The following is a 15,070-nucleotide window of genomic DNA, read 5'->3' on the forward strand; positions in this document are numbered from 1 at the left end:
TAAGGAGGAGCAATATATTTATTTCTCCTCTGTTTTTCCTCTTTGCCTTTCAGGATTGTTTTTGTACAGGAAGGTGCCTCTTCCTGTAAAAAAATAATCCTGCCTACCAAGGACATCATTTGGGAGTAGTCAGGGTTTTCAACTCTGACATCAAACGTGTTCCCTGCTACTCCTATCACTTCCTTTGCGACCCCTGGCCTCAGATCCTTTTATCTCCTGTGAGACCAGGGGTCACAAAGGAAGTGCCAGGAGTAGCAAGGAGCAAGTTAGAGGTCGGAGTTGTGACCACTGACTAGACCTAAATGACATTCATGCTGCCTACAGCACCCTTGCACGATGCTGCAAAGGTACCTGCCTTGGCACTAGGCTGCCAAAACAGAGCCGGCTCAAGGGAAAAGGACATGAATGTTCCATATTGGATAAATATGGTGCATTCCTGCCCTTTCCCAGTGACGCAGGGTGGTGCAGCAATGTGACTTGCTGCCTGCGCCATAAAACTCATAAATAGGTCCCTGAGTATGTAGTACGTAGAATATTTGCCGGAAACGTTTTCTGCAGTATCACCTGCACACAGAGCCATTCTTCAATACAAAGATTTATAATTAAGGCTCCCAGTTTTCCGTTTTTACAGAAAAAATACAGAACGAAAGCAATCTGTTTTCTGCCTGCATTTATTTTTAAGAGTGGATAAATACAGACAACTGGGCTTCTTTTAAGTGACATTCTGTCTATTATAGCCCAACAGTTGAGTAGATGGACAGCATGGGAAGTTAAAAAATAGGTTGACATTACTTTAAATAATAAAATACTAATATTTACCAATGGATGTATTGTTAATTAATATTTGGCAGCTTAAATAGATAAAACACGACAGACATCAAAGTATGACTGCGTGTCTATCAGTTAAATAAATATGGAAATGTACGGTTTTACAATTTCATTTATCTGCAACACACTAAATAAATATGGATAAATACAGATAAAATGGCCCAATGATAAATATGAATAAATAAGGGCTGAAATGTTAAGAATGTTAAAAAATAAATACCATAAAACCGGACTGTTCTAAACACCTATGGTGCCTCAGGAGCACATGCTTTTTGTAATCACTTAATTAGTTGGACACAAGCTGTGCAAATTAGGTAGAAGAGTAATATGGTAGTTACCCCGACGTTATCGAAACTATAAAACAAACAAACACACTCATTGCATGATGTCATCAGTGATGTCATTGATTATGTAATTTCAATGTATGTAGACTGAGTACAAGACTACACCCTTCTTCCCAAGTGTATTTTATGCACAACAAACATTTTATTCCTGAGCAACCTATGGTGCCTCAGGAGCACATGCTTTTTGTAATCACTTAATTAGTTGGACACAAGCTGTGCAAATTAGGTAGAAGAGTAATATGGTAGTTACCCCGACGTTATCGAAACTATAAAACAAACAAACACACTCATTGCATGATGTCATCAGTGATGTCATTGATGATGTAATTTCAATGTATGTAGACTGAGTACAAGACTACACCCTTCTTCCCAAGTGTATTTTATGCACAACAAACATTTTATTCCTGAGCAACTGAATGTTGAGTAAAGTAAGATCTAATAAAACATCAGGGCTTGGGCTAGATGTAAGTTTTGCGATAGACAGGTTGGGTCATTTCATATGCGGCAGACTTAGTTGTATGATTAATGAAAACTAAAAGACAGAACAGTGTAAATGAAACCATGAGAAGAAGACACTTATGCAGAAACTTTGGTAAAAATGTGTCATTTGTAGAGATGGGTTTGTGGGCTTGCTAGGAAAGAAAATGGTGGTGATAGATATAAGTAAGCCCTGGGCAATGGACATTTTTTCCTCCCAATTACTTTCAATGGAAGAGAGGCTGATACAGGAACATAGGAAGGTGGATAATTTAAAAAAGATTGGTGTCGGACTTCAAAGCAAGGCAATAATACTTTAACAAATGGAGCAGTTATCGTTCATAAAGGAAACAGACTTAGCACTTGTCCCAGCAACCACTTAGTCCCTCTCAACAGGATGGTTCTTGTGCTCCTCTGCAGCCTGGAGCAGTTGAGATTCTGTTTAGACAAAAATGCAATGCACTTATTTGGAACATCAGTACCAACTACATTATTTTCACAAGTTAAAAAAAAATACCTAATGCATGTGAAATGATTGCTTACTAAAGTATAACTTTGAAAGGTTTACTTGACATTTTAAAAATCTAGTAGTCAACAAAGCATTTAAATAAAGTTTTAATAATGGAGGAAAATGACTAAGAAAGGATCAGAATAACAATGATTACGGAGGGAAGGGAATGGAAAGGAAATATGTAAAAGAGGGGTGAGGGAAAGGATTTTGCCACAGAAACAAAAAAGGGCAAAAGAAAGCTACAGACAGGATAAAGTCCGCTGCGGAAACAGAGGGGGAAAGCAGAAAACACAAGGAAGTTTGCAGGTTAATAGACATTAAAGTAAATACCGGGAAGTTGGGGCAATGGAAAATACAGAAGACCATAATGTATACGTTGTGAGACTTGTCAAAAGTAAGAAATAATAAACATGATTTAACAGCACCAGCAGGACTGGCTAGTATGGAGGCTACGGCACTGCCGTAGTCTTTAGGGGCCTAGGTGGTGGACAAGGGCTTCTTGGGCTCCTTGGTTCTCTTTGGTTGTCCTGAAAGAAGTAAAGATAATAAATACATTGATTAGTAATACTCTCTACAAAAGAGCATTATACACACAAACACATTTACTACATAACAAATAGACATATTGCTCCATTAAACACCCACCCTAAAATGTGTTTCCTGTCCTACATATTGTTTCCTACAAATGATATTTCTCCTACACTCGCTTCATACATTTTTCGCAATTTTGTGATTGTGAAAGCTATGGACAAAGTCAGTCTCCTTTTGTGTATTGGACCCTACAAAGAAGGAGATTGTACTGGTGACAGAAGAGTCATGGATGAACGCCAACACTCCTGATATCAAACTATCCTTCTGACATCCCATACATCAGCCTAGGAATACCTGGCTCTCCGTGGAACAGCATCCAGGCAGTATTATTCACTTGACCTCCTCTCTAATCCCATCTCAATCCTCCAGTCCTTCACCCTCCCTGTCAGGCTGATATGCCCCGCCACTGTTTTCGCCACCATTATTCCCTACATACAAAGTGTGTACAGAAACTCTAAAATGTGGTCTAAAAGTCTCTTATAGCTTTGTGTGATGAATAATGTTGTTGTAACTCTTATATCACAAAAGATGGAATCAAACTTTCAGGAATATATTGCTCATGCGCCATCACCAAAATAATATTAAATATAGTAAGCCATAAAAGAAATTATGATATTGCAACAAAAATCATAATGTATGACCATCGTAGGTAGGGCCAGGGACCCAGCAACTGTAATAATCCATCAGTAGCGTCGACTAATGGCGGGAGTTGATATATCTCGCCTTTCTTAGAGAGACGGACGAGAAAAAGTTGCTCCTGGTCAGTATCTGGATTAGGGTAATTTCCAGATGTGCATTTTCTTGCATCTGTAACATTTGAATTGATGTGCATTCGTTTGGTGCAGCACATACGTTGTAGTTGTAGGAAGCATAGTTGATGTCACAGAAGGTCCAATTGTTGGAGATGTTGATTGCATCACATCTAAGTCAGTTCTCAATGATGGACATAAAGCTGGAAAAAGTAGGTTCATCAGTTCCTGAGATGGAACCAAAGATTTCAACTTAGCTACACTCTTCTTGGGACAAGATTAGTAGTGGAAGAGGATGTACTGAACTAATTTGGAGGCACTTTGACATCTGCGGCGGGCCGCTAAACAAAATCAGCCACCTGGTGTTTCTTTATGTGACAGATTAGCATATTCCTGTTTCTCTTAACACCAGGCAATAGAGGCAGGATTACCTATTACCTTCTACCCTAAGAACTAGTGGTCTGTGGGATGGTTCAAATAATTTATTATGGGGAATCTGTTCCTGAACTAACTCTCCCTCCTTTGGAAGTCACCTATCAACTGCAACTTAATTTTCAATGACTAAGTCTGAGTCCTTCATATTTGAAAGCTTTCCTCAATTTTTAGATCCTATGCAACAAATGCAATTGTGGGAATGGTCAGATGAATCAAATTTTGATTCTGCCTTTTTCCCAGCGAGATTAAGATCAGAAATGCACATTGACACACCAGGAAAAATGTTATGGTGTTTGTCCACCCCGTACTCGTCTAGGCAGGTTATTGAATACTCACTGATCCATGTAAAGATTGTGATATGGAGACTATCCTGAGATCAAAGGCCTAGCAATTAAGGTTTGATTCCACAACATTCAGTTCCAGACAGAAGGGGTTATGTAATGATATGCTGATTTGTATAGAGCACTAATCACTCGAGAAGGTATCCAGCACTTGGGCAGGTGTATAGGTGTGTGGTCCCTAAGGTGCTCATATGAAGAACCAGGTCTTCAGCTGCTTGTGGAACTCAAGAAGTGAGGAGGAAGCTTGCTGTATTGACGGAGGTCGTTTGATGTCTTGGTGGAATGTAGGAGAATGAGCGGCCTCCAGTTGCGCTTTTGCGGATACAGGGATTATACGTACATGAGAGTGAGTCAGAGTGTAGGTGTCTGGTGGGTTGGTGAAATTGTATGCGGCTGTTCAGGTATTCAGGTCCTGTGTTGCGGAGGGCTTTGTATGTGTGCGTAAGTAGTTTGAATTGGCTGCGCTTGTGAAAGTGTAGCCAAGGAAGATTCTCGGGGTGCTGTGTGATGTGGGTGCAATAATAGCAGGTGAGGTCCCTGAGCAAACACAGCATATACAAATGCTTTTGCAGCGAAAGCAGAACAATTGTCTCAATGAAAACTATGAACTGCTCCTATTGCAACTATGTACTGCAAGCCTTTTATAACTGCTCAATCAGTAGCCATCTTTTGTGGCCACACCTATTGGAATCTAAAACAGAAAATTAGTGCAACCAGTTAACATTTATATTGATTTACCTTTGGCACGCTCATGATGTCTGTCATTCGACAGGGAGTGTGCCTTAGGTAGGTGAGATGCCTTTCTTTCTCTTCACAGAGAGCAATACAATTAACCTGGCAGCAGCAGACCCAGGGCATGTTGTAATGGTCACAGCAGTGCCAATGCCGGCACCTCCTCCATTGACCGCCGCTGTCCACACCGATGCTACAGCGGGAGCTACAATCTTAGTGGTGGCGCAGTGGTTCAGCAGCACCTCCTAATCATGTGGTCAGACCGCTGATGAGGCAGAGATTGGACCGCCAACTATGGTACGGCAGTCCCAGGACTACACCACAATACTCATAATCAAGCCCTTGGTGATGAAGGCAGCCTAATGTTAAAATCCTTCAATTTCTAACCTCTAGCTAAGTCTTATTTAGCACCAAAGTGCCCACATAAGTTTGCCAAATGGCCTCTTTGGTGTGTAATAAAGTTGTTTTTGATCAGCTACTGTGTGTTCAGAAGATCATAGCTTGGCACTGTTATGCTGTGAAAAGCACAGATGAGGTCAGCTGTTCCAGCCCATGACCTTCAGCTAAGATGCTTATAGTTTGCACTTGCTTGATTCTCCCAGGAAAATCTGAAGGTGTCTCTCCCAGACGATGTCTTTTCATGAGATTTCAATACAATTCTTTTGTTATTATGAAAAGGCCGAACATTGTGAATAGTTATTTAAAATGCAAAAATTAGCATACAAATTCTATTTTACGTTTTCTAAAGTCTACTACACATTATAATTCACACTAATACATATTATTGGAGCAATTGGTTATCATCCTATAACAAAGCAACTGTTATATAGGAACAATGTGCAATTGAATGACACTAAATGAAACATAATGTCCATAAGAATATATGAACAAACTAAAAGCATGAGAGGAATAAAAGCAGGAAGAAAACAAAGAGTGCTACAATAGTTTTAGGCAAAGAGTGGCCTAAAATAGTTCTTCTTTGGTTAAGTCTAATAATATAAAAGAGACTTGGCTCAGTCATGAAGAAATACCTCACCCAAACATTTCCCCTTGTAAGGCAGATGAGACATGTTTGTTTAGTTATTTATTTATTTTTAGGGAGTTTGTGGAGCGCACAGCTACCCCCTACGGGGGTGTCCCGGCCCTGAGGCAGACGGTAGGTGGCAGGTGAGAAGGAGAAAAACTATGTGCTAGTGAAAAAACAGGTTTTCAGATTACGCCAAAAAGTCAGTTCTGACTCCGATAAGCGGATCGAGAGTGGCAAGGTATTCCAAAGTTTCGCGGGCCCAAACGCAAATGCTCTGCCGCCTGTCCTGGCCTTACAAAAGCGGGGGATAACAAGGAGACACTGGTGGTTAGAACTCAGGGCCTGGTCGTGATGGTAGTGTTGGAGTCTAGCTCTCAAATATGCCGGGCCTAGTCTCTGGAATGCTCTATATGCCAGGGTAAGAGCCTTGAATTCAATGAGCCTGATAACAGGCAACCAGTGAAGGATCCTGAGGTAGAGTGTTGGGAAGGAATTTTATAAATCAATCTGGCGGCAGCGTTTTGTACTATCTGCAGGCGCCGCGTCAGATAGGCGGAACCCCCCAGATAGAGACTGTTAACGTAGTCCAGGTGGGATGTGATTAGCGCATGGACGACTGTACGACCTCATTCCAGGGGAAGGAAGTGGAGGAATTTCCGCAACGTGCAAAGCTTCCCAAAGCATGAGGATGAGACTCACCCAATTTGTGTTTTACAGAAAAGATTGTTGTCAAATCTGAAGCCGGGATTTCTCACTGGGTCAACAGGTTCTGGAAGAGGATACATCTCCTGTGGCCACCAGAGCACATGGGAGGAGGAGATTTTTGATTAAAAAAGAGTACCTCAGTTTCTTCTGAATCAAACTTGAGACTGTTCAGCGACATCCAGGCCGAGATGTTACTCAGACAAGATCTGAAGTTGGAGAAAGCAGCTTCCGTGTGCTCCTCGAAGGAAAAAACCAGTTGGATGTCATCATCGTAGGAGACAACCCTTACCCCGCAGGATTCCACCAACACCACGAGGGGTGAAAGGTATGCGTTTAAGAGGAGAGAACTCAAGGCAGAGCCCTGTGGAACCCCGCAAAGCAAGGGTTTCTTGTCAGAGATGAAAGGGCAGAGAAAGACTTGTTGAGACCGGTTTCCGAGAAAGGACCGGATCCAGGACAGAACCGTGCCCTGAATACCCAAGTCTCTTAACCTATCAATGGGTAAGGGGTGGGCAACCATATCGAACGCCGCGGACAGATCGAGTAGCACAAGCATAGCGCCTTTGCCCAAATCGATGCTCTTGCGAATACTCTCATATGCTTCAAGGAGGGCCATCACCGTGCTGTAGCCATCTCTAAAGCCGGATTCAGAGTCATGAAAAAGAGATCTAGGGCCCGATTCACAAAACTAACTTAAGACCAAATCCTAAACTTACCACCATTTTGCTATTCACAGAAGGCACTTACTCATTTTGGTATTCACAGAAGGCACTTACTCATTTCGGTATTCACAGAAGTTCGGAGTCCTAACTTTAGGACTCCTAAACTGAGAAAAATCCTAACTTTAAGACTTTCGGTATTCACAGAAGGCATTTAGGAGTCCTAAAGTTAGGAGTCCTAACGTTACTACTCCTAAACTGAGAAAAATCCTAACTTTAAGACTTTCTGTATTCACAGAAGTCATTTAGAAGTCCTAAAGTTAGGACTCCTAACTTCTGTGAATACCGAAATGAGTAAGTGCCTTCTGTGAATACCAAAATGGTAATAAGTTTAGGATTTTGTCTTACGTTAGTTCTGTGAATCGTGCCCCTAGATTCCAGATGATTGGAGAGTTGTTTCTGCACTATACATTCAAGAATTTTAGCTGGTGCCAGTAGCAGGGAAATGGGTCTAAACTTTTTTTGTGCCGCAAGATCAGCATCAGGTTTTTTGAGGATCGGCAAAAGATAACCCTGTTTCCACACTGCGGGGAAAATGCCTGAACTCAACGAGGAGTTCCAGATCTGATTCAATGGGGCATTGATGCAAGGTGCCAGGAGTTTGAAGAACCCGGGCAGGGGTCTCCCGGTGACCCTGATTTACAGGTTAAAAGATTTTTAAGAGAAGCATCAGGAGAAAGAGGGTGGAGTGTGGTCATTAAATCAATGCCGACCGATAAGGTCGTAGTCTCTGAAGTGGACCGTGAAGGGGGGGGAGGTAGTGTATATGGTTTGGATTTTATCCTGAAAAAAGTATGACAGTCCTCTGCACAGGGCGTTGGAAGGGAGCACTGTACTGGCGGAAGTGAAGGCTTAGTGAACTCTTGAACAATTATAAAAATAATTATAGCAGAGTTCCTGCTAGATGAATCTTGTTAGTGAAATAGTCTCGCATCGTGGCGTGTTTGAGTTATTGAAAATCTTTCAAGGCTTTTTTATAAATCGTTTTAGCAGCGGGGTCATAGGATAATCTTCAGGAATTCTCCAGTTTCTTGTAGTGTCTCTTCACAGCACAGAGCACAGGAGAGAACTAAGGGGCTGGTAGTTTCTGCCTGGAGGTAGAGACAAGTTTGAGGGGGGGGGACAGTGTCTAAGGCTGAAGATAGCCATCTGTTAAAGCTTAATGAATCTGAGTCTTGGTTGCCTGACAGTTGGAGGGGAGTAGTAGCAAGTACAGGTGACATGCTATTTAATGTGACATTCCGCCACAGCCTTCTCTTTTCTAAGATTTGATGAGATCTGAAACTACAGGAGTTCAGTGACAGGCTGAAAGAGACTAAGAAGTGATCTGACCAGGTGAGCGGTAAGGGGTGCTCAACTCTCAGAATAGGATTGTTGGTAAAAATGAGATCCAACGTATGGCTGGCAGAATGTGTGGGGCCATTGAACAGTTGTGACAGGTTGAGGCTGTTCAAAGTATCGCCAGATGTCTAGCTTTGGTGCAGCTATCATCATCCATGTGGACGTTAAAATCCCCTAGAATCGTAAAATTTGCATACTTGAGCGAAAGGTCAGCTAGTGCATCATAAAGTTCTAGAAGTGCCTGACTGGGGAAGTAGGAGGTCTGTAGGCTAGAATCCTGGCCATTGCCAGGCCTGAGGGAAAATCGACACGGCTTCAAGTGGCCCACAATTCTCGATCTTCCTGTGTGAAATCTAACCCGCGCGGAGGATCACAGCCACACCACCCACGGTTTTAAGGCCAGCCCTGTTGACCCCTAGTAGCCTGTAGCCAGCCGGAATGGCTAATGTGAGGTCAGGGTTAGAGCTGTCTTTGAACCAGGTTCAGTAAGGAACATTAAATCCCAAGAATGTGTCTCAAGAGAGAGCCATATTTCATCCAGGTGTCTAGGGAGGGTTCTGCAGTTGATCAGGTAGGCCCTAATAGGGGGAGAGAGGGTCTAAATCTGATCAATGGAAGCGGGATTAAAGAAGGCGTGGAGTGGTGTATCAGACGGCCAGTCAATGTAGAGTATTTACAAATGCGGCAGTCTGGTAAAGAAAATGTCCCCCAGTGACCAAGTTCAAAGATATGTTCACAGCTCATGGCCTACATATTAAGTAATTGTTCCCTGGACCAGTAAATGCGTCCACCGGAAGAGTCACAGGCAGCATAGCTGGCGCTGGCCGCGCTGCTGGTGCGGACGGGCGCAGACAGGCTTGCCTTAGGTGCGCCTTCGGCGCGCCAGTAGTGTGCGCGCCAGTAGTGTGTCCCCCATTGAAGTATGTGACCATGGGCAGGAAACACCTACAGCGCTGCCCCACAAGGCGCCTGCTTCTGCCCATGCAATGATTTCTGGGGTAGGAGGGTCGGAAGGGAGAACCAGCCCCAGCAGCAATTTTTAAAAGGTTAAAAAAAAACGCTGAGAGTGAGTGCCAGCAGCAACTGCAGTCAGCATCACCATGTTGATATTTGTCATTGTTATCAGAGCTCCACTACCACCCTCTCGTCACCGAGCACTACGTGTAGAGACCTAGTAAATCTCTTCAATTGATAACCTAGTGGTCTGAAACAAAAGCTCCTTAATAGCATTTACCAGAATTGTGTACTCTTGACGAGCCACTTCTTCATCATTTTGAATCTTAGCAGTAGCTTGTGCCATAGCTTGTACTAGACTAACATCTGAACCTAGGCCAGCAGGTGGGCCTGGCAAACTGGCAGGAATGTTCCCATCCTGTGTGGGAAAGATGTGCAATGGATTCAAAGGTTAATAATGTAATCTCCCTGAACGGTTATCCTCAGAGTTAAACGATCATATACACTCTAAGAGAGTACTGAGCAGCAGAAAAGAGGTTTAGCATGAAGGAAGGAAGAGAAGACAGAACGCACCTTAAGTCTTCCATCACAGCAAAAGCTTCTTAGCGCCAGGGCAGATAATGGTAATGTGTGAGTAAGTCTGGGTCTGAGGTATTCCCTATGATAACAGGTAGCACAACACCAAAATAAATGAAATCATCCAGAGCACAATGCATAGCCAGTGGCATAACAAAAGCCCACGGAGCTCGGGGCAGGTCCCTGGCCTGAGAACTCCCGACTGAATCCACCCCGCATGTACTTTGCATTGAATCATATTGCTACTTACGGCTTTAGCTAGAATTAGCGTAGCACTTAGAAATCGCACAAGGGTGTTGTGATGCTCGTCGTAATTCAATAACCATGTTATAAAAGTTTCTGTTGTTCTCTGTGACCATAACATGCTTTGTTCAATCTGTTTTTGCATTCTCCATGGTGATCATTCATATTTTAAGAACCAAGGGCCAGATGTAGGTAATTTCTATTTAACGATTCCTAAATACCGAATTTTACCGATTCGGTATTTAAGGATCGGTAAATAGTATGTAGGTAAGAAATTGGTAATTTTTACAGATTCAGTAATATTCGTTATTACCGATTCAGTATTTACCGAATCGGTAATAAGGAATACCTTCCCATTCATTCCTATGAGCCAGGAGGCCCATAGGAATGAATGGGAAGCCATTCACTATTACCGATTCAGTAAATACCAAATCGGTAATAGGGGGAGCATATTCAAGGGTGGTAGGATGTCACATTGGCACCCTGTTGCACCCCTAATTCGTGCATGTGTGCACATGTGGCGCACATACATGCCCTAAGGGCATGTATGTCTGCCACATGGCACTTTTAAAAAAGCACAAAATTGCTTTTTTAAAGGTATTCGATATTTACCACCAACTTGTAGTTGGCAGTAAATAACGAATCCTTAAATCAAAAATGCACTCACTTGAGTGCTCCCTACATAGGATTTAAAGATTTGGTAATTTATCGATTCAGTATTTTAAGGATTCGGTAATTTACTGATTCCTTAAATTACCGCATCAGTAAATTACCGAATCCTTAAATCCAGCCACCTACATTAGAAAAAGCTAAATACCGGTCGGTAACGGGAAATTTACCGATTTTCGGCCGTTACCGACCGGTATTAAGCTACCTACATATGGCCCTAGATTACTATTTTGAATTACACATTTTTAAAAACATTGCCCATTTCTTAGTGTGTGTTATTCATTTACGAAAGAGGGTTTGGAGTTCCACTGTGTCCATAAATTCATCTTTTGGGACTGATAGATTAACTATCAGGCTTTTGGTCCAGTAGAGAACTGAAAGCCACATGTTCATTTCTACCATCTGTGACAAGGGAGACCCTGCTGTCCTGCTGCTTGTAGACATTTTGGTCGCTTTCTAAACAACCCTCAACCACTCTATCATGCAGCAGAGAGAAATGGAGGGGTTATCAAATTTGGCTAGAGGATCGGTCAGCTCATTCTGAGTGGTTGTTAAAAAAACTGTGTAGCGAAAGATATCCATCCACCAGGACAAGTTCTCAAGGTGTTCCTCAAGCTACCTGTATGCTGCATCCTCTCCTTATTATGTATAAATTCAGGCATTCTGATATTTACTATTTTCATTAAATGTGGCTTTCCAAAACTATGCTGATGACACAAATGTGATTTGCAATCCATCAAAATGTCCTAAGAAGAATTTGAGAACGGAAGAGGAGGCATTTCAAAAAGACCAAAAGATGGATGCAAGCTTGCTTTGTTCAATTGAAGGCAAAAAATAATTTTTACTGGTGAATGGAGATGTGCTTTGAAAAGGGAAAAACCTAAATACTTAGGGCCAGATGTAGGTAAAGTACATTTACCGATTCTAAAATAGCGAATTTTACCGATTCAGTATTTTAGAATCGGTAAATGCTATGTAGCAAAAAAGTCAGTAAAAATTACCGAATATGTAAGATTCGGTATTTACAGAATCGGTATTTACCGATTCGGTAATTGCCTTAGGAATGAATGGCAATTACCGAATCGGTAAATACTGATTCGGTAAAATGAGGGACACATTCAAGGGTGCCAGGGTGTCACTTTGACACCCTGTTGCACCCCTGAATCGAGCTTGTGTGCAGATGTGGCACACATACATGCCCTAAGGGCATGTATGTCTTGGCACAGTTTAAAATGCGCTGATTTGCATTTTCAAAGGTATTCCTTATTTACCACCAACTTATAGTTGGTGGTAAATAACAAATCCTAAAATGGGAAAAGCACTCATTTGAGTGATCCCTACATTGCAAATTCGGTAATTTACCGATTCGGTATTTTAAGGAATCGGTAATTTACCGATTCCTTAAAATACCGAATCGGTAAATTACCGAATTTGCAATTTAGGCCACCTACATCCCAAATGCCCAATACCGGTCGGTAACAGCCGAAGTTTGGTAATTTCGGCAGTTACCGACCAGTACTGGACCACCTACATCTGGCCCTAAATCTTTAAAGTGGGATATCCAGATATTGCTTCCACAAAAAAAAATTTAAATGCTCAGAGACAATTTCGACTTTTAGATGCTTTTTCCACGATAGTACAATACCACTTTGAGACACATATGAAGAAGCAAAAGCTCTTAATCAGTCCTCTATGCTACATAAGAACCAAACGGGGTGGATCAGGGAATATACTCTTTGAAGCAAACTGCATGTTTAAGCCCAATATCTTTGAAGCCAGAAGCTAAACATGATGTACAAACCTCCCGTTTCAAGAAGGGGTAGTACTGTGTCATTCTACAAGGAACATCACACTTATTCCTGTGGTTAACCCTGATGGGTCATTTATGACTATATTGATTATAAGAACTTTAACTCTCACGTTCTATTTCCTTACAGAATGCATATAGTACTGGACAGAAGACAAAACTGGCGTAGACAAGATACAAAACACCTCTTGATGTGGCTTCTCCTGCTGTTTATTCAAAGGGCATTTTAGACCTCTGCATTAGGATGGCGGAGTATGTTTTGGTATATGTTTTTCAAGCAACACCAGCTGAGAACTTAACAGGGTGAAATGTAAGAATTGATGACATGGTGGCCATGAAGAAGTAACTGTATTATGTCGCAAAACAAGTGTTGACATAGTTTGACACAGGCAGTTCATGATAGATAACGGCAATTTGTAAAAGATATATTTATGCTATGGAAACTGGACACACACAAAGATTAAAACATTAAGTGCAACATTTTGACATTGAATATAATGTAAAATAATAAAGAGCATTAATACAATATTCAAGTTAGTTTCTGTGCCATCAGTTCTGTATTATACCTCTTGTATCCGTACATAATGTGATGGCAGGTGACGGCCTTGGAGGCTTCAACAAGTAGCAGCACATGAGATGCTGTACAGGCACTGTGGATGCATTTTGCCCACTGCAGGTAGAAGTCTAGGCGCATGTAACAATATCATATGCCGAAGGGCTTAGTAGAGTGCAAGTGTAAATGCACGGCTGCCCTAACTGTCAACTTAAGGTCGGCCTGTGGTTGTGTGCATGTTCCAGTGAGTGCTGCCTGGTTGTCACATTTGTCACCTAAGTATCCTGTGGCTGTAGCTGATGTGTGCTGCAATGATGCAAGGGGCGGAAGCACAAGCTATACAGTGGAGCACAATACATGGGTGTTACCGAGAAGGGTGTGATATCACAGTGTAGCTGTGTGTTTGGGTGAATACAGGAAGTTGCCATTGCTATGTGGCAGAGTGGTGGAGCCTGGTAACCTTGTATTCTGCTGTCAAAACAGATACATCAGGAGTTCAGCATTCTAATTAATGCTGAAGAACAATAAGGGCTCGATTATGAGGTTCGGCAGTTCAAGGGTGTGTGTTACTCCACCACCGCACTGTCGAGACTGGCTGCCACACACCTGCAAGATTCCAAGTTATTTGTAGTCTGGCGGGCAGGTGGCGTGGCGTTCCTAGGGTGGTGCCTCCTTCAAAGCCTGCGGTACCTTTGAAAAAGGCACCAAAATAGGAATGCCTCACAAGGTTCCTGCACGGTATGGACTGGAGAGTCCATGCCGTGCAGGAACTGTTGTGCATGCACACAGGTGGGCACCTGTTATGCCCCCCAGTGTGCGTACACAAGCAGAGGAGGCACAGGGGGGCCCTCTAGGGCCCCCTTTGTTTCCTCTCTGCCAAGGTTGACATGGATGAGCAACCTCTATGTCACCGGCAGCGTAGAGGAGACTCGAAATAGCTTGGCGGGACCGTGGCAGTCCCGCCAAGCATATTGCGGCCTCTGATTGCCCCGCCACACCCATGGAACTGCGGTTCCCTGTTGGCTGTTCCAGGGCGGTCCAACACCCCCAACTTGCAATGGGGCGGTCGGACCACCGGTGCGGCGTTTGCTGGGCTGCCACCACGAGTCTATATGGTGAATGATATAAAGGTGTACATTTTAAACATACCATTGAGGGCAACAGTGAACTCTTCTGTTATTTTGTGTTTTCCCTACTTGTGCCTATTTTTTTAGGTTCGAAGGTATCTACTTGTATTCAACATTCCGCATATGTATTATGGAGGGTGTCACATATTATTACAAGAGGAAGTCTATTGCACCACTTTCTGTGTTTCTATGGGACCCTGGGAAACCATGTTTGCTATGGGAAAACTCAAAGAAAGCACTTGACACTTACCTTGTAGTGGGGGTAAACATTGTGCTTGTGGCTAAGTTGGATCATAAATTGGGGTTGAAAGGGTCTTGATACGCTTGCCGTTGCCTAGAAA

The 15,070-nt window shown here is 42.6% G+C and overlaps 1 long non-coding RNA gene across 1 annotated transcript in view; it reads right to left on the minus strand.

Moving 5' to 3' along the window:
- Positions 1-2,248: 2,248 nt before the first annotated feature.
- The window catches only part of LOC144753823 (uncharacterized), a 43,373-nt gene continuing 30,551 nt past the window's right edge, over positions 2,249-15,070 (minus strand). The window contains exons 3-4 of the long non-coding RNA XR_013594549.1: positions 14,980-15,063; positions 2,249-2,687 (exon numbers count right to left, since the gene is read on the minus strand). This is a non-coding gene — a long non-coding RNA (uncharacterized LOC144753823). The remainder of the gene's footprint in view (positions 2,688-14,979; positions 15,064-15,070) is intronic.

This window comes from Lissotriton helveticus, chromosome 5_1 (assembly GCF_964261635.1).
Source record: "Lissotriton helveticus chromosome 5_1, aLisHel1.1, whole genome shotgun sequence".
Classification (NCBI taxonomy): domain Eukaryota; kingdom Metazoa; phylum Chordata; class Amphibia; order Caudata; family Salamandridae; genus Lissotriton; species Lissotriton helveticus.